Here is a 27,239-nt window from a genome sequence, read left to right as displayed (position 1 = left end):
GATCTGGGGAAAGGTACCAAAACATTCCTGCAGCATTGGAGGTCCCCATAAACACAGTGGCTTCCATCATTCTTAAATGGAAGAAGTTTGGAATCACCAAGATTCTTCCTAGAGCTGGCCGGCCAGCCAAACTGAGCAATCGGGGGAGAAGGGCCTTGGTCAGGGAGTTGACCAAGAACCCGATTGTCACCCTAACAGAGCTCCAGAGTTTCTCTGTGGAGATGGGAGAAACTTCCAGAAGGACAACCATCTCTGCAGCACTCCACCAATCAGGCCTTTATGGTAGAGTGGTAAGATGGAAGCCACTCCTCAGTAAAAGACACAAGACGGCCCGCTTGGCGTTTGCCAAAAGGCACCTAAAGACTCTCAGACCATGAGAAACAAGATTCTCTGCTCTGATGAAACCAAGATTGAACTTTTTGACCTGAATGCCAAGCGTCACGTCTGGAGGAAACCTGTTACCATCCCTACGGTGAAGCATGGTGGTGGAAGCATCATGCTGTGTGTATGTTTTTCAGCAGCAGGGACTGGGAGACTAATCAGGATGTGTGGAAAGATGAATGGGAGCAAAGTACAGGGAGATCCTTGATGAAAACCTGCTCTAGCGCACTCTGGACCTCAGACTGGGGCGAAGGTTCACCTTCCAACAGGACAACGACCCTAAGCACACAGCCAAGACAATGCAGGAGTGGCTTTGGGTTGCCCGGGCAGAGCCTGGACTTGAACCTGATAGAACATCTCTTGTCAGACATGAAAATAGCTGTGCAACGACGCTCCCCATCCAACCTGACAGAGCTTGAGAGGATCTGCAGAGAGGAATGGGAGAAACTCCCCAAATACAGGTGTGCCAAGCTTGTAGCATCATACCCAAGAAGACTCGGGCTGTAATCGCTGCCAAAAGTTATTCAAGAAACAACTGAGTAAAGGGTCTGATTACTTATGTAAATGTGATGTTTTCTTTTCTTTTTTATAAATTAGCAAAAATGTCAGAACCTGTTTTTCTTCATCATGGGGTATTGTGTGTAGAATGATGAGGGAAAAAAAAAATCATACATTTTAAAATAAGGCTGTAACATAACAAAGTGTGAAAAAACTCAAGGAATAATTTCCGAATGCACTGTATATATTCTTTGTGGACAGGCTCCATAGTGGGTGTGTGAGTTGGGAATGTCAGCTGGGCAAGGGTCACCGTAGTTTGGCAAGGGTTAAAGCATTTCCAGGAGGAAATGAGGGATAGACGAATGGACGAGGGCATGCAGGTGATTGCTTGTCCTTTGTTTCCTGCCTGGGTAGGAAATTTCTCAGAGAGTGGACTGAGGAACAATGGATGAGCTCACTTTAAAGTTGGCCCCCAGAGTCTTAATACTGATCTATAATTGGTTCCTATTAGCGGACAGGAAAAAACAAGCCGTGAGAGGACTGCGGAATGGCCATGGGACTGTGATTTTTCTTAGTGGAACCCTCCAAGACCAACTTCCTGTTGGAATCTCCTGTTGGAGCTGGAGGAGACCGCTCCCTGCAGCTGTAGCCACTAGGACAGTGTTAAGTGTGTATTGTGTTTGAAGGGTCCAGTGTGTGTCTGAGCACTTGTGTGTGTATTTGGCTGTGCGACTATAGTCCCTTGGGACCCGGGGTCTGCCCTGCCAGTTGACTGGAGTGTGAGGTGTTCAGAGGAGAGGTGTTCCTCTCCCCGGAAAGACCTGCTGCCAGAAGCACTGATCCTATGGGGGCACAATACAAGAAAAAAGATAGATCATCTTTAATATTGCAGATAGATTGTGGCTCCCATCAATGTAATTGTCTGCATCATTTCCAATCCCCCATATACACTACAGTTCAAAAGTTTGGGGTCACTTAGAAATGTCCTTGTTTTTGAAAGAAAAGCACATTTCTATGTCCGGTGTCTGTGTTTTCTTGCCCATCTAAATCTTTTCTTTTTATTGGCCAGTCTGAGATATGGCTTTTTCTTTGGGATGCTGGGCTTCTAGACAGAGTTGCAGAGTCGCCTCTTCACTGCACTGTTGACGTTGAGACTGGTGTTTTGCGGATACTATTTAATGAAGCTGCCAGTTGAGGACTTGTGAGGCGTCTGTTTCTCAAACTAGACACTCTAATGTACTTGTCCACCGGGGCCTCCCACTCCTCTTTCTATTCTGGTCAGAGCCAGTTTGCACTGTTCTGTGAAGGGTTGCCTTGTACAAGATCTTCAGTTTCTTAGCAATTTCTCGCATGGAGTAGCCTTCATTTCTCAGAACAAGAATAGACTGATGAGTTTCAGAAGAAAGTTATTTGTTTCTGGCCATTTTGAGCCTGTAATCGAACCCACAAATGCTGATGCTCCAGATACTCAACTAGTCTAAAGAAGGCCAGTTTTATTCCCTCTTTAATCAGCACAACAGTTTTCAGCTGTGCTAACATAGTTGCAAAATGATCAATTAGCCTTTTAAAATAATGAACTTGGATAAGCTAACACAACATGACATTGGAACACAGGAGTGATGGTGGCTCTGTATGCCTCTGTATGCCATAAAAAATCAGCCGTTTCCAGCTACAATAGTCATTTACAACATTAACAATGTCTACACTGTATTTCTGATCAATTTGATGATATTTTAATGGACAAAATAATAGCTTTTTATTCAAAAACAAGTACATTTCTAAGTGACACCAAACTTTTGAAAGTTACTGTATATATTTGTAAATATACAGTACCAGTCAAAAGTTTGGACACAGCTACTCATTCAAGGGTTTTTTCTTAATTTGTACTATTTTCTACATTGTAGAATAATAGTGAAGACATCAAAACTACAAAAAAACACATATGGAAACATGTAGTAACCAAAAAAGTGTTAACCTCTTGAGACTCTAGGGGCAGTATTTCATTATTGGATAAAAAAACGTGCCCGTTTTAAGCGCAATATTTTGTCACGAAAAGATGGTCGACTATGCATATAATTGGCAGCTTTGGAAAGAAAACACTCTGACGTTTCCAAAACTGCAAAGATATTATCTGTGAGTGCCACAGAACTCATGCTACAGGCGAAACCAAGATGAAACCTCAAACAGGAAATGAGCAGAATTTTTTAGGCTCTGTTTTCCATTGTCTCCTTATATGGCTGTGAATGTGCCATGAACGAGCCTAAGCTTTCTGCCGTTTGCCCAAGGTGTCTGCAGCATTGTGACGTATCTGTAGGCATATCATTGGAAGATTGGCCATAAGAGACTACATTTGCCAGGGGTCCGCTCGGTGTCCTTTGTCTAAATTGGTGCGTAACTTCAACTGGAGGCATTTTCCATTGAGATTCAGAGGAGAACGCACACTTCCACGAACTATATATCATCGAAGAGATATGTGAAAAACACGTTGAGGATTGATTCTAAACACCGTTTACCGTGTTTCAGTCGATATTATAGAGTTAATTTGGAAAAAAGTTTGGCGTTTTGACGAATTAATTTTCGTTTTTTTTTGGTAGCCAAACATGACGCAGGAAGAACATTTCTTTCAGGAAAAACTGAACATTTGCTATTTAACTGAGAGTCTCCTCATTGAAAACATCCGAAGTTCTTCAAAGGTAAATTATTTTATTTGAATGGTTTTCTGGTTTTTGTGAAAATGTTGCCTGCTGAATGCTAACGCTAAATGCTAACGCTAGCTATCAATAGCTATCAATACTGTTACACAAATGCTTGTTTTGCTATGTTTGAGAAGCATATTTTTGAAAATCGGAGATGACAGTGTTGTTAACAAAAGGCTAAGCTTGAGAGCTAGCATATTGATTTAATTTCATTTGCGATTTTCATGAATAGTTAACGTTGTGTTATGCTAATGAGCTTGCGGATAGATTTACACAATCCTGGATACAGGTTCTTCTTTTGAGAAATGAAGAAGTAGTGCTGTTCTTTGTATGTGTCACTCTGAAGGTCCCTAGTCTTTTGTTGCGTGTGAACAGGAGCTCCGTGTTATTTTTCTTCGGTATTGGAAACAGATTATTCCGTCTTAAATTTGATTGATTATTTACATTTTGGGATACCTGAGGTTGGATTAGGAACGTTGTTTGAAATGTTTGGACCAAGTTTACAGGTAATTTATTAGATACTTTGTGGTCATATTGGGCGAGTTGGAACCTGTATATTTCTGAATCAAACGCACCAAATTGGGGATTTTGGGGATAAAAAGAAGGAATTTATCAAACAAAACAACCATTCATTATGTCACTGAGACATTTGGGATTAAATAAGAAGATCTTCAAAGGTAAGGCATTTATTATATTGTTATTTCTGACGTTTGTGTCGCACCTGCCTGGTTGAAAAATGATGTTCATGTGTTTGTACGTAGGGCGCTGTCTCAGATAATCGCATGGTCTGCTTTCGCCGTAAAGCCTTTTTTATATCTGACACAGCGGCTGGATTAACAAGATGTATTACACTTATATTTTCTTGTATTTTCGTGAATGTTGAATATTGATATTTTTGTTGTTTGAATTTGGCGCACTGCATTTTCACTGGATGTTGTCAAATCTTGGCGCCTGAACTAAGAGGTTTTAAGCCATTTTGACACAACTTTGGAAGTATGCTTTGGGTCATTGTCCATTTGGAAGACCCATTTGCGACCAAGCTTTAATTTCCTGACTGATATCTTGAGATGTTGTTTCAATATATCCACATCATTTTCCTACCTCATGATGCCATCTATTTTGTGAAGTGCACCAGTCCATCCTGCAGCAAAGCACCCCCACAACATGATGCTGCCACCCCCGTGCTTCATGGTTGGGATGGTGTTCTTCGGTTGCAAGCCTCCCCTTTTTCCTCCAAACATAACGATGATCATTATGGCCAAACAATTCTACTTTTGTTTCATCAGACCAGAGGACATTTCTCCAAAAAGTATGATCTTTGTCCCCAAGTGTAGTTGCAAACCATAGTATGGCTTTTTATGGCGGTTTTCGAGCAGTGGTTTCTTGCTTGCTGAGCAGCCTTTCAGGTTATGTCAATATAGGACTTGTTTTACTGTGGATATAGATCATTTTGTACCTGTTTCCTCCAGCAGCTTCACAAGGTCCTTTGCTGTTGTTCTAGGATGGATTTGCACTCATCTCTAAGAGACAGAATATGTTTCCTTCCTGAGCGGTATAATGGCTGCATGGTCCTATGGTGTTTATAGTTGCGTACTATTGTTTGTACAGATGAACGTGGTACCTTCAGGCATTTGTAAATTGCTCCCAAGGATGAACCAGACTTGTGGAGTTCTTCAATTTTTTGTAGGTTTCTTTTGATTTTCCCATGATGTCAAGCAAAGAGGCACTGAGTTTGAAGGTAGGTCTTGAAATACATCCACAGGTACACCTTCAATTGAATCAAATGATGTCAATTAGCCTAACAGAAGCTTCTAAAGCCATGACATCATTTTAAAAAAAAATCCTAGCTGTTTGAAGGCACAGTCAACTTAGTGTATGTAAACTTCTGACGCACTGGAATTGTGATACAGTGAGTTATAAGTGAAATAATCTGTCTATAAGCAATTGTTGGAAAAATGACTTGTCATGCACAAAGTAGATGTCCTATTTGACTTGCCATAACTATAGTTTGTTAACAAGACATTTGTGGAGTGGTTGAAAAACGAGTTTTAATGACTCCAACCTAAGTGTATGTAAACTTCCGACTTCAAATGTATGTTCCCTTTACGGACACAGTATATTTTACAATAGTTGTCTTTTGTTTGTTATTAGTCCCATCCTTTAGCTCCACTCAACCCCTCCCATTTATCTCTGAACACCATCCATTTTTTATTTCTATTCGTCACATATTTTTCAACTGCGCTGTGATGTTTTACAAAAGTTCTGAACCTTGCTATTCTTATTGATTCTACGTGTTGTAAATATTGTATTGTATTATTATATTATTGATCGATTGACTATGACTTTTTAAATCACCCAGCACTGCAGAGGGGGACATAACTTGTCTGGCGGGCATCTAAAGCACATTTTCCTACACAATCTAAGATGGCCCTTCTAGTCTCTATTTAGAACAACAAAAGGTAAGCAAAAATGCCCACAGTCATTAAGCTAGGTAAGAGATTATTAAATATGTTTAAGTGATTGATAAAACTGAACTGGGTCCATGGTAATTCAATAATCAATATAGTGTTGCCAACCCGAGCCACCTTCACCCCCGACCCCAAACAGTCAATAACTCAACTCCCCAACACAACTTCCTTCCCATCTTTTTTTTTATATCTCAAGGGAAAGGTTTGGAAAACAAAAGTTGAATGAAAACTACACATTAACACACAGAAACAGTACACCCTTAGTATTTATCATAGCATAGGCCTATTAGTTCTGTAAAGCTCTTTTTACTTCAGCACAATATAAATGGGTCACCCCCCCCCTGACCCTCGGGGGTCCACGGCCCTCTAGCTCCCCAACCCAACACAACCCATTCAGCTTTAGGATCTTAGTGAAACCTTCATGATTGGTTTCAGGTGTGTTAGGCCAAGCCCAGAGTGACAACAGTACAGACCCCCATGGCCAGGACTGAGCGGCCCAGCAGCTAGGGATTGCCTATATCTCCTCTGGCGTGGGCATGTTTTCAATACAGACTCCTTTTGTCATACAGTAGTCCATATAAGGCATCCAAATCTTATGAAAGTTACACAGTATACCCTTAATCTTAAAACAAATCGAGTGGTACTGTACTTAACTTGACATTTCTTCCATACATTGTGGGAGGATAGACAACCTTCTAATTAATGGAAATGCATTTATGAGCCACTATAAATGTTAGGTTAAACAGTTTCTTATCATAGCTGTCTCTATATGTGCCATGAACGAGCCTAAGCTTTCTGCCGTTTGCCCAAGGTGTCTGCAGCATTGTGACGTATCTGTAGGCATATCATTGGAAGATTGGCCATAAGAGACTACATTTGCCAGGGGTCCGCTCGGTGTCCTTTGTCTAAATTGGTGCGTAACTTCAACTGGAGGCATTTTCCATTGAGATTCAGAGGAGAACGCACACTTCCACGAACTATATATCATCGAAGAGATATGTGAAAAACACGTTGAGGATTGATTCTAAACACCGTTTACCGTGTTTCAGTCGATATTATAGAGTTAATTTGGAAAAAAGTTTGGCGTTTTGACGAATTAATTTTCGTTTTTTTTTGGTAGCCAAACATGACGCAGGAAGAACATTTCTTTCAGGAAAAACTGAACATTTGCTATTTAACTGAGAGTCTCCTCATTGAAAACATCCGAAGTTCTTCAAAGGTAAATTATTTTATTTGAATGGTTTTCTGGTTTTTGTGAAAATGTTGCCTGCTGAATGCTAACGCTAAATGCTAACGCTAGCTATCAATAGCTATCAATACTGTTACACAAATGCTTGTTTTGCTATGTTTGAGAAGCATATTTTTGAAAATCGGAGATGACAGTGTTGTTAACAAAAGGCTAAGCTTGAGAGCTAGCATATTGATTTAATTTCATTTGCGATTTTCATGAATAGTTAACGTTGTGTTATGCTAATGAGCTTGCGGATAGATTTACACAATCCTGGATACAGGTTTTTTTCATAGCTAAACGTGACGCACAAAATGGAGCGATTTCTCCTAAACAAATAATCTTTCAGGAAAAACTGAACATTTGCTATCTAACTGAGAGTCTCCTCATTGAAAACATCAGAAGTTCTTCAAAGGTAAATTATTTTATTTTAATTGTTTTCTGGTTTTTGTGAAAATGTTGCCTGCTGAATGCTAACGCTAAATGCTATGCTAACGCTAAATGCTGTTACACAAATGCTTGTTTTGCTATGGTTGAGAAGCATATTTTTGAAAATCTGAGATGACAGTGTTGTTAACAAAAGGCTAAGCTTGAGAGCTAGCATATTTATTTCATTTAATTTGCGATTTTCATGAATAGTTAACGTTGCGTTATGGTAATGAGCTTGAGGCTGTATTCACGATCCCGGATCCGGGATGGCTCGACGCAAGAAGTTAAACAAATCAAAATATATTTTATATTTGAGATTCTTCAAAGTAGCCACCCTTTACCTTGATGACAGCTTTGCACACTCTTGGCATTCTCTCAACCAACTTCATGAGGTAGTCACCTGGAATACATTTCAATTAATAGGTGTGCCTCGTTAAAAGTACATTTTTGGCATTTCTTTCCTTCTTAACCTCTTGCTTCTACTTGGGACGCTTGCGTCCCAACTAGAGCTCTGGAAATGCAAATGCGCTACGCTAAATGCTAATAGTATTAGTTAAAACTCAAAAGTTCATTAAAATACACATGCAGGGTATCAAATTAAAGCTACACTCGTTGTGAATCCAGGCAACAAGTCAGATTTTTAAAATGCTTTTCGGCGACAGCATGAGAAGCTATTATCTGATAGCATGCACCAATACACTACAACACAAAAGCACAGCAGGGGACGTAAACAAAATAATTAGCATTTCAGCGTTACACAAACCGCACAATAAAATAGAAAACAGTCATTACCTTTCACCATCTTCTTTGTTGGCACTCCTAGATGTCCCATAAACACTATTGGGTCTTTATTTCGATTAAATCGGGCCATATAAAGCCAAGATATCGTTATATGTAGACTGTGTGATAAACGAAAAAACAGCGATTTCACAACGTAACGTCATTTTTTTAATTCAAAAAGTAGACGATAAACTTTCACAAAACACTTCGAAATACGTTTGTAATGCTACTTTAGGTATTAGTAAACGTTAATAAGCGATAAAAATCATCCGTAGGCGATGTAAAAATCATTAGCTGTCGTCTTGGAAAAAATTTCACGAGAGAGCTCTTCCGGAATGATCTGGGCGGAGACCGGAGGTAAGTGGTGCCCCTGTTTCGGTTCAACCAAGAATCAAAGATGATTCAATTCACAAGACTCTAGACAACATGGGGATGCTGTGGGAGTTGAATGCTCGGTCTTATCTAATTCGGCTCACTGTTAACAATTGCTGGAAGTGGCGCAAGGATATTTATTTCCATTTTCTGTGATCAGGTTTTCCTGCGTTTTCCGATGTAACGCACGTTATGTTATAGCCACAGTCGTGATTTAACCAGTTTTAAAAAAGTCCGAGGGTTTCCTATCCACACATTCTAACCATATGAATGTACTATATTCCTGGCATGAGTAGCAGGGCGCTGAAATGTTGCGCGATTTTTAACAAAATGTTTAAAAAAGTAGAGGGTAGGAGCAACTAGTTAATGCATTTGAGCAAATCACCTGTGTTGTGACAAGGTAGGGGTGGTATACAGAAGATAGCCCTAGTTGGCAAGAACAGCTCAAATAAGCATAGATAAATGACAGTCCATCATTACTTTCAAGAACTTTGAAAGTTTCTTAAAGTGCAGTTGCAAAACCATCAAGTGCTATGATGAAACTGGCTCTCATGAGGACCACCAAAGGAAAGGAAGACCTAGAGTTACCTCTGCTGCAGAGGATAAGTTCATTAGAGTTACCAGCCTCAGAATAAGCTATTAACTGCACCTCAGATTGCAGCCCAAATAAATGCTTCAACATCAACTGTTCAGTGGAGGCTACGTGAATCAGGCCTTCATGATCGAATTGCTGCAAAGAAACCACTACTAAAGGACACCAATTAGAAGAATGGACTTGCTTGGGCCAATAAATACAAGCAATAGACATTAGACCTTTGGTCTGATGAGTCCAAATTTGAGTTCCAACCGCCGTGTCTTTGAGACGCAAAGTAGGTGAACGGATGATCTCCGTATGTGTAGTTCTCAATGTGAAGCATGGAAGAGGAGGTGTGATGGTGTGGTGGTGCTTTGCTGATGACACTGTCTGCGATTTATTTAGAATTCAAGGCACACTTAACCAGCATGGCTACCACAGCATTCTGCAGCGATAGGCCATCTCATCTGGTTTGTGCTTAGTAGGACTATCATTTGTTTTTCAGTACAACAATAACCCGAAACACACATCCAGGCTGTGTAAGGACTATTTGACCAAGAAGGAGAGTGATGGAGTGCTGCATCAGATTACAACAATCGCCTGACCTCTACCCAATTGGTTTGGGATGAGTTGGACCGCAGAGTGAATGAAAAGCAGCCAACAGGTGCTCAGCATATGTGGGAACTCCTTCAAGACTGTTGGAAAATCATTCCTCATGAAGCTGGTTGAGAGAATGCCAAGAGTGTGCAAAGCTGTCATCAACGCAAAGGGTGGCTACTTTGAATAATCTAAAAAATGAACCCATTTTTACATTATTTCAAAGTTCTGATGTCTTCACTATTATTTTACAATGTAGAAAATAGTAAAAATAAAGAAAAACCCTTGAATGAGTAGGTATTTCAACTTTTGATTTGTACTGCATATTTGTTTATATACACTTGAAGTTGGAAGTTTACACACAACCTTAGCCAAATACATTTAAACACAGTTTTTCACAATTCCTGACATTTAATCTTAGTAAAAGTCCCTGTCTTAGGTCAGTTAAGATCACCACTTTATTTTAAGAATGTGAAATGTTAGAATAATAGTAGAGAGAATGATTTATTTCAGCTTTTATTTCTTTCATCACATTCCCAGTTGGTCAGAAGTTTACAATTTCTCAATTACCATTTGGTAGCATTGCCTTTAAATTGTTTAACTTGGGTCAAACGTTTCCGGTAGCCTTCCACATGCTTCCCACAATAAGTTGGGTGAATTCTGGCCCATTCCTCCTGACAGAGCTGGTGGAACTGAGTCAGGTTGTAGGCCTCCTTGCTCGCACACTCTTCTTCAGTTCTGCCCGCAAATTTTCTATAAAATTGAGGTCAGGGCTTTGTGATGGACACTCCATAACCTTGACTTTGTTGTCCTTAAAACGTATTAATGCTAGGGGGCAGTATTTTGACGTCCGGATGAAAAGCATGCCCAAAGTAAAGTGCCTGTTACTCAGGCCCAGGAGCTAGGACATCGACATGTAGATATGGATGGAAAACACTCTAAAGTTTCTTAAACTGTTAAAATAATGTCTGTGAGTATAACAGAACTGATTTGACAGGTGAAACCCTGAGTACAAACCATCCAGGGAAAGCCAATTTATTAGGAACCTGGTTGCAGTTCCTATGGCTTCCACTAGATGTCACCAATCATTAGAAATTGGTTGATGTTTTTCTTTTGAGAAATGAAGAAGTAGTGCTGTTCTTTGTATGTGTCACTCTGAAGGTCCCTAGTCTTTTGTTGCGTGTGAACAGGAGCTCCGTGTTATTTTTCTTCGGTATTGGAAACAGATTATTCCGTCTTAAATTTGATTGATTATTTACATTTTGGGATACCTGAGGTTGGATTAGGAACGTTGTTTGAAATGTTTGGACCAAGTTTACAGGTAATTTATTAGATACTTTGTGGTCATATTGGGCGAGTTGGAACCTGTATATTTCTGAATCAAACGCACCAAATTGGGGATTTTGGGGATAAAAAGAAGGAATTTATCAAACAAAACAACCATTCATTATGTCACTGAGACATTTGGGATTAAATAAGAAGATCTTCAAAGGTAAGGCATTTATTATATTGTTATTTCTGACGTTTGTGTCGCACCTGCCTGGTTGAAAAATGATGTTCATGTGTTTGTACGTAGGGCGCTGTCTCAGATAATCGCATGGTCTGCTTTCGCCGTAAAGCCTTTTTTATATCTGACACAGCGGCTGGATTAACAAGATGTATTACACTTATATTTTCTTGTATTTTCGTGAATGTTGAATATTGATATTTTTGTTGTTTGAATTTGGCGCACTGCATTTTCACTGGATGTTGTCAAATCTTGGCGCCTGAACTAAGAGGTTTTAAGCCATTTTGACACAACTTTGGAAGTATGCTTTGGGTCATTGTCCATTTGGAAGACCCATTTGCGACCAAGCTTTAATTTCCTGACTGATATCTTGAGATGTTGTTTCAATATATCCACATCATTTTCCTACCTCATGATGCCATCTATTTTGTGAAGTGCACCAGTCCATCCTGCAGCAAAGCACCCCCACAACATGATGCTGCCACCCCCGTGCTTCATGGTTGGGATGGTGTTCTTCGGGTTGCAAGCCTCCCCCTTTTTCCTCCAAACATAACGATGATCATTATGGCCAAACAATTCTACTTTTGTTTCATCAGACCAGAGGACATTTCTCCAAAAAGTATGATCTTTGTCCCCAAGTGTAGTTGCAAACCATAGTATGGCTTTTTATGGCGGTTTTCGAGCAGTGGTTTCTTGCTTGCTGAGCAGCCTTTCAGGTTATGTCAATATAGGACTTGTTTTACTGTGGATATAGATCATTTTGTACCTGTTTCCTCCAGCAGCTTCACAAGGTCCTTTGCTGTTGTTCTAGGATGGATTTGCACTCATCTCTAAGAGACAGAATATGTTTCCTTCCTGAGCGGTATAATGGCTGCATGGTCCTATGGTGTTTATAGTTGCGTACTATTGTTTGTACAGATGAACGTGGTACCTTCAGGCATTTGTAAATTGCTCCCAAGGATGAACCAGACTTGTGGAGTTCTTCAATTTTTTGTAGGTTTCTTTTGATTTTCCCATGATGTCAAGCAAAGAGGCACTGAGTTTGAAGGTAGGTCTTGAAATACATCCACAGGTACACCTTCAATTGAATCAAATGATGTCAATTAGCCTAACAGAAGCTTCTAAAGCCATGACATCATTTAAAAAAAAAATCCTAGCTGTTTGAAGGCACAGTCAACTTAGTGTATGTAAACTTCTGACGCACTGGAATTGTGATACAGTGAGTTATAAGTGAAATAATCTGTCTATAAGCAATTGTTGGAAAAATGACTTGTCATGCACAAAGTAGATGTCCTATTTGACTTGCCATAACTATAGTTTGTTAACAAGACATTTGTGGAGTGGTTGAAAAACGAGTTTTAATGACTCCAACCTAAGTGTATGTAAACTTCCGACTTCAAATGTATGTTCCCCTTTACGGACACAGTATATTTTACAATAGTTGTCTTTTGTTTGTTATTAGTCCCATCCTTTAGCTCCACTCAACCCCTCCCATTTATCTCTGAACACCATCCATTTTTTATTTCTATTCGTCACATATTTTTCAACTGCGCTGTGATGTTTTACAAAAGTTCTGAACCTTGCTATTCTTATTGATTCTACGTGTTGTAAATATTGTATTGTATTATTATATTATTGATCGATTGACTATGACTTTTTAAATCACCCAGCACTGCAGAGGGGGACATAACTTGTCTGGCGGGCATCTAAAGCACATTTTCCTACACAATCTAAGATGGCCCTTCTAGTCTCTATTTAGAACAACAAAAGGTAAGCAAAAATGCCCACAGTCATTAAGCTAGGTAAGAGATTATTAAATATGTTTAAGTGATTGATAAAACTGAACTGGGTCCATGGTAATTCAATAATCAATATAGTGTTGCCAACCCGAGCCACCTTCACCCCCGACCCCAAACAGTCAATAACTCAACTCCCCAACACAACTTCCTTCCCATCTTTTTTTTTTTTTTTTTTTTATATCTCAAGGGAAAGGTTTGGAAAACAAAAGTTGAATGAAAACTACACATTAACACACAGAAACAGTACACCCTTAGTATTTATCATAGCATAGGCCTATTAGTTCTGTAAAGCTCTTTTTACTTCAGCACAATATAAATGGGTCACCCCCCCCCTGACCCTCGGGGTCCACGGCCCTCTAGCTCCCCAACCCAACACAACCCATTCAGCTTTAGGATCTTAGTGAAACCTTCATGATTGGTTTCAGGTGTGTTAGGCCAAGCCCAGAGTGACAACAGTACAGACCCCCATGGCCAGGACTGAGCGGCCCAGCAGCTAGGGATTGCCTATATCTCCTCTGGCGTGGGCATGTTTTCAATACAGACTCCTTTTGTCATACAGTAGTCCATATAAGGCATCCAAATCTTATGAAAGTTACACAGTATACCCTTAATCTTAAAACAAATCGAGTGGTACTGTACTTAACTTGACATTTCTTCCATACATTGTGGGAGGATAGACAACCTTCTAATTAATGGAAATGCATTTATGAGCCACTATAAATGTTAGGTTAAACAGTTTCTTATCATAGCTGTCTCTAGTATCAACATTTCTAAGCAATCAAAAACAGGGAGAGGAGAATCTGTAGACATGCTGAGATAAAAGAACATAATCTTTGCCAGAATTCAGCCAGCCTTCACAAGACCATAACATATTCAAATATGTCCCATTTTTGTTTTACATGTTTTGTGTTATCGGGAAAAGAGTGTATCAATCGTTGATACAGTTTGGAAATGAACATTGGAGGTTTGTCAGACTGCCTTAAAAAGCATATGGCTTGTCCAGTGTTTGCTGGATATGGAGAATAAAGTGTTGTATCTGCATGTCACGTCTACTCCCGCTCCTCCCCTCCAGCGTTCGACGTCGCCGGTACTCTAACCACTGGTACTGGGATCCATCATTACGCACACCTGGTATCAATCATTACGCGTACCTGCACATCAACATCAGGCGCACCTGGACTCCATTACCTCACGTATTAACCCCCCCTATATCTGTCACTCATGGTGATTCATGTCTATACGCTGCTTGTGTTTGTTCTATTGTTCGACGTTCCATTTCTTATTAATCTCACCACCTGCACTTGCTTTCCGATTCCCAGGGTATACGTTGCACTGCAAGAACTCACCTCCGTCACAGACTCATCTTCCCTGGCTGCCTGACTCTGCTGAGACCCCTTTCACCATCTGATCCTCCTAGAATTAGGCAAGACAAAGAATTACCTTGGTGTACATTTATACATTATATTACCCAAGAACATAATAAATGGTAAAAAAATGTAAATCATCATTATTTCCAGATCCCAGACTGTTGTCCTGTAGCTACTGTAGGGCCACCCATCAATTCAAGATGGAACTTGAACTGTATCATTCACTGATATTGTTAAAACTTCTTTGGGACTGGGGGGCAGTATTGAGTAGCTTGGATGATTATGGTGCCCAGAGTAAACTGCCTGCTACTCAGGCCCAAAAAGCTAGAATATGCATATAATTAGAAGATTCGGATAGGAAACACGCTGAAGTTTCTAAAACTGTTTGAATGATGTCTGTGAGTATAACATAACTCATATGGCAGGCAAAAACCTGAGAATAAATCCACCAGGAAATGGGAAATGTGAGGTTTTGAAGTCTTTGCCTATCCAATATACAGTGTCTATGGGGTCATATTGCACTTCCTAAGGCTTCCACTAGATGTCAACAGTGTTTAGAACCTTGTTTCAGGCTTCTACCGTGAAGGGGGAGCGAATAAGAGCTGTTTGAATCAGGGGTCTGGCAGAATGCCATGAGGTGCTCGGCCGTGAGAGTTAGCTGCGTTCCAGACAAAGGACTTGTCTGGTTGAAACATTATTGAAAGATTTATGATAAAACCATCCTAAAGATTAATTCTATACATCGTTTGACATGTTTCTAGGAACTAATATTACTTTTTTGACTTTTCGTCTAAACTAAACGCTCGCGCATTATGCATCTGGATTACTGGGCTAAACACGCAAACAAAAAGGAGGTATTTGGACATAAATGATGGACTTTATTGAAGACTGGTCTTTCCTGGCTGTTTGACCCTGCTGGGACCCATGTCACCATCGGATCCTGCTAAGATAGGAGGAGCATATTGTTGTGTACTGACTGCATCCCACGGGATGCCTGCGAGACCTGCAGGTCCCGACAGATCATTGCGGCGCGGTCACCACAGATCATTTTGAAACGATCCTCTTTCTGCTTTGTGTGTGTTAGCCTACCTATTGTATTTAAAGCACACATTTGTTCACATTATTCACACACTCAGAATTCGCTGCTTCAACTTCAGTAGCCTACCTCTCCTGGTTGGGTGTGAGAGTTCAAGTGCGCCTAGTGTGTGTGGTCTCACTGAAATAGAGTAGGCTGCCTACATGGGCGGAGAATCACATGGTAGTTAACTTGAATATGATTAGACTGTAGTTTACTACAGTGTCTGTAAATAAATATTGATAGTGAAAAGAAGCGGAGGGCGCTCAACCAACTTGAGTCTAAGTTAAAAAACATGTTTTAATCATGATTGAATAGGAAAAGGCACAAGGTTAGGTTAGCGCACATAGGTTAGGCTACTATGGTGACCATAGGTTAGGCTACTAGGGTGAGCGAGCATTGTGCCTTTTCATTTTCAATTAGTATTGAAGCCAGTTGTCTCTGGCTGCCAATCATCTTCCTAAAAACTAGGCTATATCCTATAGGACTATGCAAAACATAGCAGGTGTCACTGTCATAATTCTTGCTGTTTCCAGTTCAGTAGCCATACCTGTGAGATCAGGTGTGCATGTGGTCTCAGTTAAATAGAGTAGGCTATAGCCTATGTAGAGAAGCACGGGACACTTATATTTGAAAGGAAATGTACTTCCTAAATAGGCCTATGATTAGACTATAGTTTACTACATTGCCTAGATATAGGCCTAAATATTGGTCACCCATATTTCTCCATCTGAAAATCTCCCCACTCCTAAAAGATAGGCTATAAAAATTGCTCAAGAGAAAGTGCAAGTTTCTCCAACTCTGCTCTCTTCAAACTACATTCAGCATATTGATTGATATGGACCTGTGATACAATGTAAGGGCCATGTGAGAATCTCTTGGGACCAGTTCTTGCGGTACAGGGTGGGAGTCGGATTGAAAACCGGCAGATGTGGGCCGGGAGCGGAATGAAGCAATCAGTTGGGGCAGGGGGCAGACCTCTACTGTGCACCATGACACTGAAGCCTGTAACGTTAGAGCTGTTTATTACTGTATTACTGTATGTGAAAAGTAGGGAATTAGCTAGGGAAACTGACAGATCAATAACGTGACATTGACATACTGACTAATATAACTCACATTGCACTGAAAAAACATCAGAATATCAATCTTCAATCGTTTGGCCGATGGTTTCATCGTTTGATTCAGGTCTAGTTTGATTGAGGCAAAAATAATAGCTAATATAAGCCAACTTTTGGACAGCTCTCTATCTCAAACGGTACATTAACTGACGAAAGCTTGCCAAGTTCATTTACTTCTGAAACGTGACAAAACAAAGTCCATACAAACAACTGTTAGATAGTAATAATAGCCACCTTACATCGCTACCTGACAGATAACTAGAGGCTAGAGCTGACCTGGTTGTGGTAGCGGAGAGGAGATGAAACATTAGCTAACATTACATGCCAGTTACAATACTAGATCAGCACTGCAAATAAACACTTGTTTTTTTCTGTTAAGTTAAACAGCAGTTACCTTGCCAGCTACATCAATCAACTAAAGAGTAGCCAGTTTCTGTTACTTTTACAACTCGGTGAAAGAGTGCAACGCGTACACTGAAATATGCTCAACTCTCCCATGCCTTCCAGAAGCTTTGCCTTCACACAGCCTGTCAGCCCGCTCTGTGGTGTCCGCGTGGTCCTAAATCCAGTCAAATAAACACTCCAAACAGCCTGGGAGGTGTCTGCATGTTCTTAAATCACACTTTTGCCTTGTTTTGCATCACATTCCAATGATACAACTGGGAGGGACATAAATACATATTTCAGAATGTGGGGGGACATGTCCCCGTCTCCAGTGAAAGTTGCGCCCCTATGGGAAACTGTCGACCACAGCTATGTGAGAGAGTAGAAGAGGCTATATTTACCACTGTGGCTTTTTAGGACAATAGTGTGTTTGAGTAGTTTGGCTGGGTCTATGCTTGTTTTCCACTTTCTTACATTCAGTCATTTTGGATTTCATTCAGTCATTCTTCTGGGTATCACTCCTTCTCCCTCTGTCTCTACTCCTTTGTCTCTCTGTCTCACTGATCTCCCCCCTCTCTTCCCTTCCCTCCTCCACCTCTCCTCTATCGCAGTAGGTCAAAGGGGTACGTGGAGGCCCCTGTAGTGCCCTTGTGGTGAGTGATAGTGTTGATGTCTTCAGGTAATTAAAGCTGTAAAACATAACATGCTCCACTTCACTACTTCTGCTGTTCTCTCGGGACAACAGAACCGTGCACATGCATTTCTAATCTGATGACTTGCTAACTAATAAAAGTTTTATCTCTCCCATCCGCAACTATAGAGGAAACTTGAGTTTTATTGCCCTTCCTCTCATGCGTCCTCTGCAGTGGCTTTGGGTGATAATTGTGTTCTGAGGGCCTAAACATATGCCTACCAATCCTCTGAGAATCCAATGAGAGATGTGAGAGGAGACGGAGAAGAGCAGAGATAGAGTAGGACTTGAGCAGAGAAAGAGGGAAGGGAGAAGATGAAAGAGAGAAACTGGTGGGTTTGAACTATTTACCATCTTTCAAATTCTCCCACTCTGCGAAGACACTGCAAACGGTTTGTAGGGAGCGGATTGCTAGAATGTGGATAAGCTGAAGCTGGGCAGTAGATCAACAGATGGGGCCGTGTTTGGCTGCCATATATCAGGTCCTCTCTCTCTCTGTGTGTGAAGGCAAGCCAGCCGGGCCCAGGCATGGAGGATAGCCAGTCACTCAGTGGGTATACTATGTACTGTATGTAGTGATGTAGTGTACAGAGAGCCATGGAAAAAGGAGAGTGAATCCAGTTGGGAGTAGACCAGACCACACACACAAGTTTGAATTGTTATTAGTCATACATACATGGTATACACTGTACAATTAAACATTTACTTGCAGGTTCCTTCTCAACAATGCAACAACAAGAAAAAACAAGAAATATTAGAATATGAGCTTAAAGTAAATGCTTAAAGTAGAATAGAATGACCGTTTTAGCATGAGTCTAATACAGGAAGGCTCAATTTACAGTCCAATATTTACACATGTATCAGAAAAGGGGAGATTGAGGGGCAGATTGTTATTAGCGATAATAAATCATATTCTGGTAGCAGGAATTGTAATGTGTGTGTAGCATGGATTGTGCTTCCAGCTCCAACAGTGCAGTAATAATACCTAGAAATACAATACGCACAAATGAAAAGAAACTAAATTGTGAAATATCAGAACGAGATATATCAGAATGACCTGGCCTCCACAATAACCCGACCGCAACCCAATTGAGATGGTGTGGGATGGGTTGGACTGCATAGTGAAGAAAAAGCAGCCAACAAGTGTTCAGCATATGTGGGAACTCCTTCAAGACTGTTGGAAAATCATTCCTCATGAAGCTGGTTGAGAGAATGCCAAGAGTGTGCAAAGCTGTCAGCAAGGCAAAGGGTGGCTACTTTGAAGAATCTCAAATATAAAACACATTTAGATTTTTTAACAGTGACAAAGGTTCAGGGCAGGGCACTGGGCGGGGCTGGCTAGTGGTGACTGTTTAACAGTCTGATGACCTGGACATAGAAGCTGTTTATCAATCTCTTGGTACCAGCTTTGATGCACCTGCACTGCATCAGCCTTCTAGATGGTAGTGGGGCGAGCAGGCCGTAGGTCAGGGGGTCCTTGATGATCTTCTTGGCCTTTCTGTGACTCCCGGTGCTGTAGATGTCCTGGAGGGCAGGCAGTATGCCCCCGATGATGCATTGGGTTGACCACACTACATTCTGGAGAGCCTTGCAGTTGCGAACGGTGCAATTGCCATACCCGGTGGAGATACAGCCCGACAGGATGCTCTCAATGGTGCATCTGTAGAATTTCAGGGCCAAGCCACATTTCTTCAGCCTCCTGAGGTTGAAGAGGCGCTGTTGCACCTTCGTCACCACACTGTCTGTGATAAGGGACCATTTCAGATCATCAGTGACATGCACGCCAAAGAACCTGAAGCTTTAGACCCTCTCCACTCCCTGTCAATGTGGATGGGGGGCGTGCTCTCCCTGCTGTCTCCTGTAGTCCATTATCAGCTCCTTTGTTTTGTTGAAGTTAAGGGAGAGGTTATTTTCCTGGCACCACTTCACCAGAGCTCTCACCTCTACTCTGTAGGCTGTCTCGTCATTGTTGGTAAGCAGGCTTACCACCGTTGTGTCATCAGCAAACTTGATGATTAGAGAGAGACGTGGAGACGTGCGTGGCCAGCCAGTCACGGGTGAACAGAGAGTATAGGAAGGGGGCTGAGCACGCACCCCTGTGGGGCCCACGTGTTGTTGCCTACTTTCCCCTCTTGGGATCGGCCCGTCAGGAAGTCCAGGACCTAGTTGCACATGGAGAGGTTCAGAACCAGGGCCCTGAGCGTAGTGATGAGCTTGAAGAGAACTATGGTGTTGAAGGCTGAGCTGCAGTCGATGAACAGCAGTCTTACATAGGAATTTCTCTTGTCCAGATGGGAGAGGGCAGTGAGCAGAGAAATTTTGATTGCGTCATCCGTGGATCTGTTGGGGTGGTATGCGAATTCCCTAGGTTTATGGGTAAGGTGTATGGTCTTTAAATAGCCTTTCAAAACACTTCATGATGACAGAAGTGAGTGCTACGGGGCGATAGTATTTTAGTTCAGTTACCTTCGCTTTCTTGGGTACAGGAACAATGGTGGACATCTTGAAGCAAGTGGGGACAACAGACTGAGATATGGAGAGATTGAATACATGTATATCTGTAAACACTCCAGCCAGCTGGTCTGCACATGCTCTGAGAATGCGACTTGGGAAGCCGTCTCGGCCGGCAGCCTTGCGAGGGTAAACATGCTTAAATTACTTACTTATGTTGGCCATTGAGAATGAGAGCACACAGTCCTCATGAGCTGGGGGCCTGCGTCAGCGGCTTGATGTTGATTTCCTCGAAGCGGGAAAATAAGGTATTTAGCTTATCCAGCAGCAAGCAGTCGGTGTCCATGACTTGGTTCACTATCCCTTTATAATACGTTATTGTCTGGAGTCCCTGCCACATACATCTTTTGTCTAAGCCATTGAATTGTGACTCCACTTTGTCCCTGTACTGGTATATTTGTGTATTTGATTTCCCTACGGAGGTCAAAGCTGGTCTTTTTGTACACGTCCATGTTCCCAGTCACCTTGCCATGATTAAATACAGTGGTTCGTGCTTTCAGTTTTGCGCAAATGTTGCCCTCTGTCCACAGGTTTTGGTTTGGATAAGTTCTAATCAACAGAGTGGGAACAACACCCTCTATGCACTTCCCGATGCACCCAGTCACCAAGTCAGTGTATAGGTCAATGCAATTCTCAGAGGCAACCCGGAACATTCCCCAGTTCGCGTGATAAAAACAATCTTGAAGAATAGATTCTGATGAGTTAGACCAACATTGAACAGTCCTTACCACGGGTACCTCCTGTTTAAGTGTCTGCCTATAGGTGGGGAGGAGCAGAATTGAGGCGTGATCTGATTTGCAGAAGGGAGGGTGGGGTATGGCCTTGTAGCCGTCCCGGAAGGGGGAGTAACAATGTTCCAGAGTTCGTGATGTGTGTGTAGCACAGGAGATGTATTGATAGAATTTTGTTAGCGTTCCCCAGCTACAATAAATGTGGCCTCAGGATATGCGGTTTCCAGTTTGGACATAGTCCAATGTAGATCCTCGAGAGCCGCCACGTTGTCGGCTTGGGGGGGATGTATATACGGCAGTGACTATGACCGAAGAAAATTATCTCGGGAGGTATTGCGGTCGGTATTTGATGGTGAGGTATTCCAGATCAAGAGAGCAAAAGGATGTGAGTTCCTGTACCACAATCAAACCATGTCCACCTGATGGAGGGAGAACCCTGCTGGCTGAATGGATGGGGACAATATATCCAGAGAGAGACATGACTCTGTAAAACAGAGTATGTTAGTCGCTGATGTCTCTCTGTAAGGAGATCCTTGCCCGGAGCTCATCTACTTTATTTTCCGGGGACTGAATGTAATGTACATGGAAGCAGTGGATGGTATGCACGCCCGCCTGAGTCTGACTAGGGCCCCACTTCTTCTTCTTCTCCGGTGGATGGTATGCACGCCGCCTGAGTCTGACTAGGGCCCCACTTCTTCTTCTTCTCCAGTGGATGGTATGCACACCGCCTGAGTCTGACTAGGGCCCCACTTCTTCTTCTTCTCCGGTGGATGGTATGCACGCCGCCTGAATCTGACTAGGGCCCCACTTCTTCTTCTTCTCCGGTGGATGGTATGCACGCCGCCTGAGTCTGACTAGGGCCCCACTTCTTCTCCAGTGGATGGTATGCACGCCGCCTGAGTCTGACTAGGGCCCCACTTCTTCTTCTTCTCCAGTGGATGGTATGCACGCCGCCTGAGTCTGACTAGGGCCCCACTTCTTCTTCTTCTCCAGTGGATGGTATGCACGCCGCCTGAGTCTGACTAGGGCCCCACTTCTTCTTCTTCTCTGGTGTTGGCATGTTGATCCAGGTCAGGGAAGTCAAATTTCTGCTGGAATGTCTGGTGAGTGACCACAGATCTAATGTCCAAAAATATTTTTTGTCTGTACTTAATAATACAAGAATCGTTCTGGGTAAATCATGTCATAAATAACACACACACACATTAAAAAAATACTGCAAAGTTGGCTAGGAGCTGGAAACACAGTGAACGTGTCTATCGGCGCCATCTCGTTGTGTGTGTGTGTGTGTGTGCGCGCATGCATGTGAACGTACGTGTGCACGAGTAAGTGCATGTGTGCTAAGGTGCGAAGAGTCAGTGCAGGTGGTCAGTCCCATTCAAATGTTGAGCAGTCTGATGGCTTGTAGAGCCTGTTAGTATCAGACCTTATGCTCTGATACCGTCTGCCCCACGGTAAGGGAGGTAACAAACTTGATGATGGGGTTGGTGTCGTGGCAAAGCCACGGGTTAACAGGGAGTACAGAAGACGGCTGAGAAACACCTGAGAGTCGGTGTAGAGGTGTCGTCGCCAATCCTCACAGCCTGTGGTCTGTCTGTCAGGAAGTCCAGGATCCAGTTGCAGAGGGTGGTGTGCAGACCCAAGGCTCTGAGCTTGGTGACGGACTTGAGGGGGAACAATAGTGTTGAATGCTGAACTGTAGTCAATGTACATCATTCATACATAGGTGTTCCAAACACACACACACACACACACACACACACACACACACACACACACACACACACACACACACACACACACACACACACACACACACAGTCCCGTGGAGCTGAGATGCAACAGCAGTACAGGTGTTCTACAGCTTAAGCAGGACTTCCGCATCATACCACAGTCAGCTCCCTGAGTAACAACACTGCTGCAGCATGGCTAAACCAACTGAAGCCCAGTGTGGTGTGGACGGGAGAGACATTATGGCCTGCAAGAGTGACTGGTCGATGTGTGTGCGCGAGTGTGTACACCTGTACTGCTTCCGCACCTCAGCTCCACGGGACTGGCTGGTCTGTGTGTGTGCATGCGTGTGTGTGCATTAGTCAGAGTGTGTGTTTGCCCTGCACTTACGTCTATTTATTGAGGCCTGCACTCTCCCTGTCTCTAACATTTCTCTCTCCCGCAAGCCGTTAAGTGTGTATGTGTATGCGTGCGTGTGTGAATCATTTTAAGAGCTCTGTTTCGACCTCTTCAAGCTGTTAAAATAGTGAGTGAACATTCAATCGAGCAATTTGTGCTCTCCTTATTTCATATCCGTTGCAGAGAGAGACCACATACACAATATAGGTATGCATAAATTGTGTCTTTATGGTCACAATAGACAATGTTGTATCTATAAGAAGCTCCATGTAGCTATTTATTAATCCAAATATTGGTGTGTGTTGCTCTGTCTCTGTTCTCCCCAGATACAGCGATAGAGGGAAGAGGTGGGAGGGGCTACTGGTAGATAGGATCATACGCAGCCAATATGAGATCTCAGAGAAAAAGGGTGGGACAGAGGGACAGAAAGAGATATATGTATGTGTATATATATAGAGAGAGAGAGAGAGAGCAGAGAGAGACAGGAATAGATAAAAAGGACGGAGGGAGGGAGGGAGGGAGGGAGGGAGGGAGGGAGGGAGAGAGAGAGAGAGAGAGAGAGAGAGAGAGAGGGGGGGGGGGCTTATGTGCGTGATGATGTTATGTACAGTGACGTAGGCCTACCTTCACAATAAGCTGTTCATTACCATTACTCCCAACCATACCTGAGCCCGCACCATTTGGACCTAACCCTAAACCTGTCTCTCCTGAGGGTTGGATAACCTGATCCACACTGCCAGCAGTACAGCATTGTGTTGTGGCACATATATGAAAGTGGTCACTAATGCTCAGTTGTTGTTGTTGTTGCAGATGATTTAGCAATCCTCTGCATTGTCTACTGTGGCTATACGCCTCTTCAGTCTTTCTCTCTCCATGGATGATCAGTCTGGCTGTCGGCCACAAATACAGATTATGTCCAAATCATATTGCTCTGGACTGTCAGCGAATATGAAGCGCATAACAACCCAATTTGTCGGCTGAACAGTGGAGCAGATGGCTACTGATTATTGTCTCATTGTGCCAGTTTGGTTCCTTTGACTTCTACATCTGGAGACATGACACATCTATATCGGTTTCCCTGAAACCTTTACTGCAGTTAACTTACCTCCTCGCTATGGGCTGACTCGTTGTTGTTGGTTATCAGGCCTACAAATGTGGTGTCGTCTTCAAAGTTGGCGATGGAGTTGGTGTCGTGCAATGCCATGCAGCTGTGGGTGAACAGGGAGTGTAGCAGAGGACTGGGGAAGAAACACCCCGGGGTCCCCTGTGTTAAAGGTCAGTGTGGAGGAGGTGTTGTTGCCAATCCTCACAGCATGAATTGCCTCAATGGGATGCTACAGTTTGATATTTATTTGTTGTTTCGACTGTGACCAATGCTCCATCATGGCCGCCCAGTTCTGTATCGTAAACAGATACCTAGAGAAAAAGTATCTTCCGGAGTCCTATCATTCTATCAGCCAGCGTTGTCTGTGATTCTGCTACTGTGGATTTAAAGGTTTGAGCTGTAATCATCGACCAGGAATGCCTCACCAAAAGCAGGCCTCACACCAACACTGACGCTAACAGATGGGCAGTAAATGGGTTGTGAGAAATGGTGTTCTTCAATGAGGCACTTTCTCTTCACTGCGTTAACAGGAGGTTATTTTGGTCTTAAATGCACTCTGTCTCCCTTTTTCCTTCTAATTCTGAACCTCTACTTTTCCTTCTAATTCTGAAACTCTACTTTTCCTTCTAATTCTAAACCTCTACTTTTCCTTCTAATTCTGAACCTCTACTTTTTCCTTCTGATTCTGAACCTCTACTTTTCCTTCTAATTCTGAAACTCTACTTTTCCTTCTAATTCTAAACCTCTACTTTTCCTTCTAATTCTGAACCTCTACTTTTTCCTTCTGATTCTGAACCTCTACTTTTCCTTCTAATTCTGAAACTCTACTTTTCCTTCTAATTCTAAACCTCTACTTTTCCTTCTAATTCTGAACCTCTACTTTTTCCTTCTGATTCTGAACCTCTACTTTTCCTTCTAATTCTGAACCTCTACTTTTTCCCTCTAATTCTGAACCTCTACTTTTCCTTCTAATTCTGAACCTCTACTTTTTCCTTCTGATTCTGAACCTCTATTTTTTCCTTCTGATTCTGAACCTCTACTTTTTCCTTCTAATTCTGAACCTCTACGTTTCCTTCTGATTCTGAACCTCTACTTTTTCCTTCTAATTCTGAAGCTCTACTTTTCCTTCTAATTCTGAAGCTCTACTTTTTCCTTCTGATTCTGAAGTTCTACTTTTCCTTCTAATTCTGAACCCCTACCTTTTCCTTCTAATTCTGAACCTCTACTTTTCCTTCTAATTCTGAAACTCTACTTTTCCTTCTAATTCTAAACCTCTACTTTTCCTTCTAATTCTGAACCTCTACTTTTTCCTTCTGATTCTGAACCTCTACTTTTCCTTCTAATTCTGAAACTCTACTTTTCCTTCTAATTCTAAACCTCTACTTTTCCTTCTAATTCTGAACCTCTACTTTTTCCTTCTGATTCTGAACCTCTATTTTTTCCTTCTGATTCTGAACCTCTACTTTTTCCTTCTAATTCTGAACCTCTACGTTTCCTTCTGATTCTGAACCTCTACTTTTTCCTTCTAATTCTGAAGCTCTACTTTTCCTTCTAATTCTGAAGCTCTACTTTTTCCTTCTGATTCTGAAGTTCTACTTTTCCTTCTAATTCTGAACCCCTTCCTTTTCCTTCTAATTCTGAACCTCTACTTTTCCTTCTAATTCTGAACCTCTACTTTTCCCTCTAATTCTGAACCTCTACTTTTCCCTCTAATTCTGAACCTCTACTTTTCCTTCTAATTCTGAACCTCTACTTTTCCCTCTAATTCTGAACCTCTACTTTTCCCTCTAATTCTGAACCTCTACTTTTCCCTCTAATTCTGAACCTCTACTTTTCCTTCTAATTCTGAACCTCTACTTTTCCCTCTAATTCTGAACCTCTAAATATTATTATTATTATTTTATTATTTTTTCGAAAAATATATTATCAACATCCACATCAAATTAAATGTTTTTCTTGATCAAATAACATGGAAAACAACCACTTTACAAACCACTTAATATACATTATTGTATTGTACATAGGCTGGTCATGTAGGTTTGTACCTGTGGATTTACCATCACCATGAAGAAAAACAACGCACAATAGAGTAATTGAGTACATCGAGACATCAAGCAGTTTGTGATGATGTGGCTCAGTTGTTAGAGCGTAACGCTTGCGAATGCAGGGTCGTGGGTTCGATTCCCACGGAGGAACCAGTACGAAAATGTATGCACTCACTACTGTAAATCGCTCTGGATAAGAGCATCTACTAGAGTGGAAAAGGAATGAATAGACCATTTCAGTTTTTCACGTAGAAATAAGTATTTCAAGAACCTGGAAAGCATATATCAAGCAAGTTTAAAAAAAAATATTCCACAAGTATTATCAGATTAACTGTTTTGTACAGAGCCAAAACAACCAATCTGTGCCACTGTCCCGGTACTTTCTGAGCTCACTGTATTTCACCCATAGTGGGGGAAGTAGGGGTGCTGAGGGTGCTGCAGCATCCCTTGAAAAGTAGTGCACTGGGCATTTACTAGTATTAGCAGACCGATATAGACTCTCTTTTTTTCTCAGCTTTTCTTTCAGTGAGTTGTATCGTTAAGAACAGTATTTTGCAGGATTCAGGAGTTGGCATTGTAAGAGATGTTGCCCTGCCCCTTTCTCTGTGATTGACATTCTAATGGAATCCAGAAAGAACTAAACCCTGCCCCTTTCTCTGTGATTGACATTCTAATGGAATCCAGAAAGAACTAAACCCTGCCCCTTTCTCTGTGATTGACATTCTAATGGAATCCAGAAAGAACTAAACC

The 27,239-nt window shown here is 41.9% G+C and overlaps 1 protein-coding gene across 1 annotated transcript in view; it reads left to right on the top strand.

Annotated features, from left to right (window-relative positions):
• LOC115145330 (KN motif and ankyrin repeat domain-containing protein 4-like) overlaps positions 1–27,239 on the top strand; it is a 101,425-nt gene that overhangs the window by 5,496 nt on the left and 68,690 nt on the right. The gene's annotated exons all lie outside the window — the stretch shown is intronic.

This window comes from Oncorhynchus nerka, linkage group LG17, assembly GCF_034236695.1.
Source record: "Oncorhynchus nerka isolate Pitt River linkage group LG17, Oner_Uvic_2.0, whole genome shotgun sequence".
Taxonomy (NCBI): domain Eukaryota; kingdom Metazoa; phylum Chordata; class Actinopteri; order Salmoniformes; family Salmonidae; genus Oncorhynchus; species Oncorhynchus nerka.
This window is presented reverse-complemented; position numbering and strand designations above follow the sequence as displayed.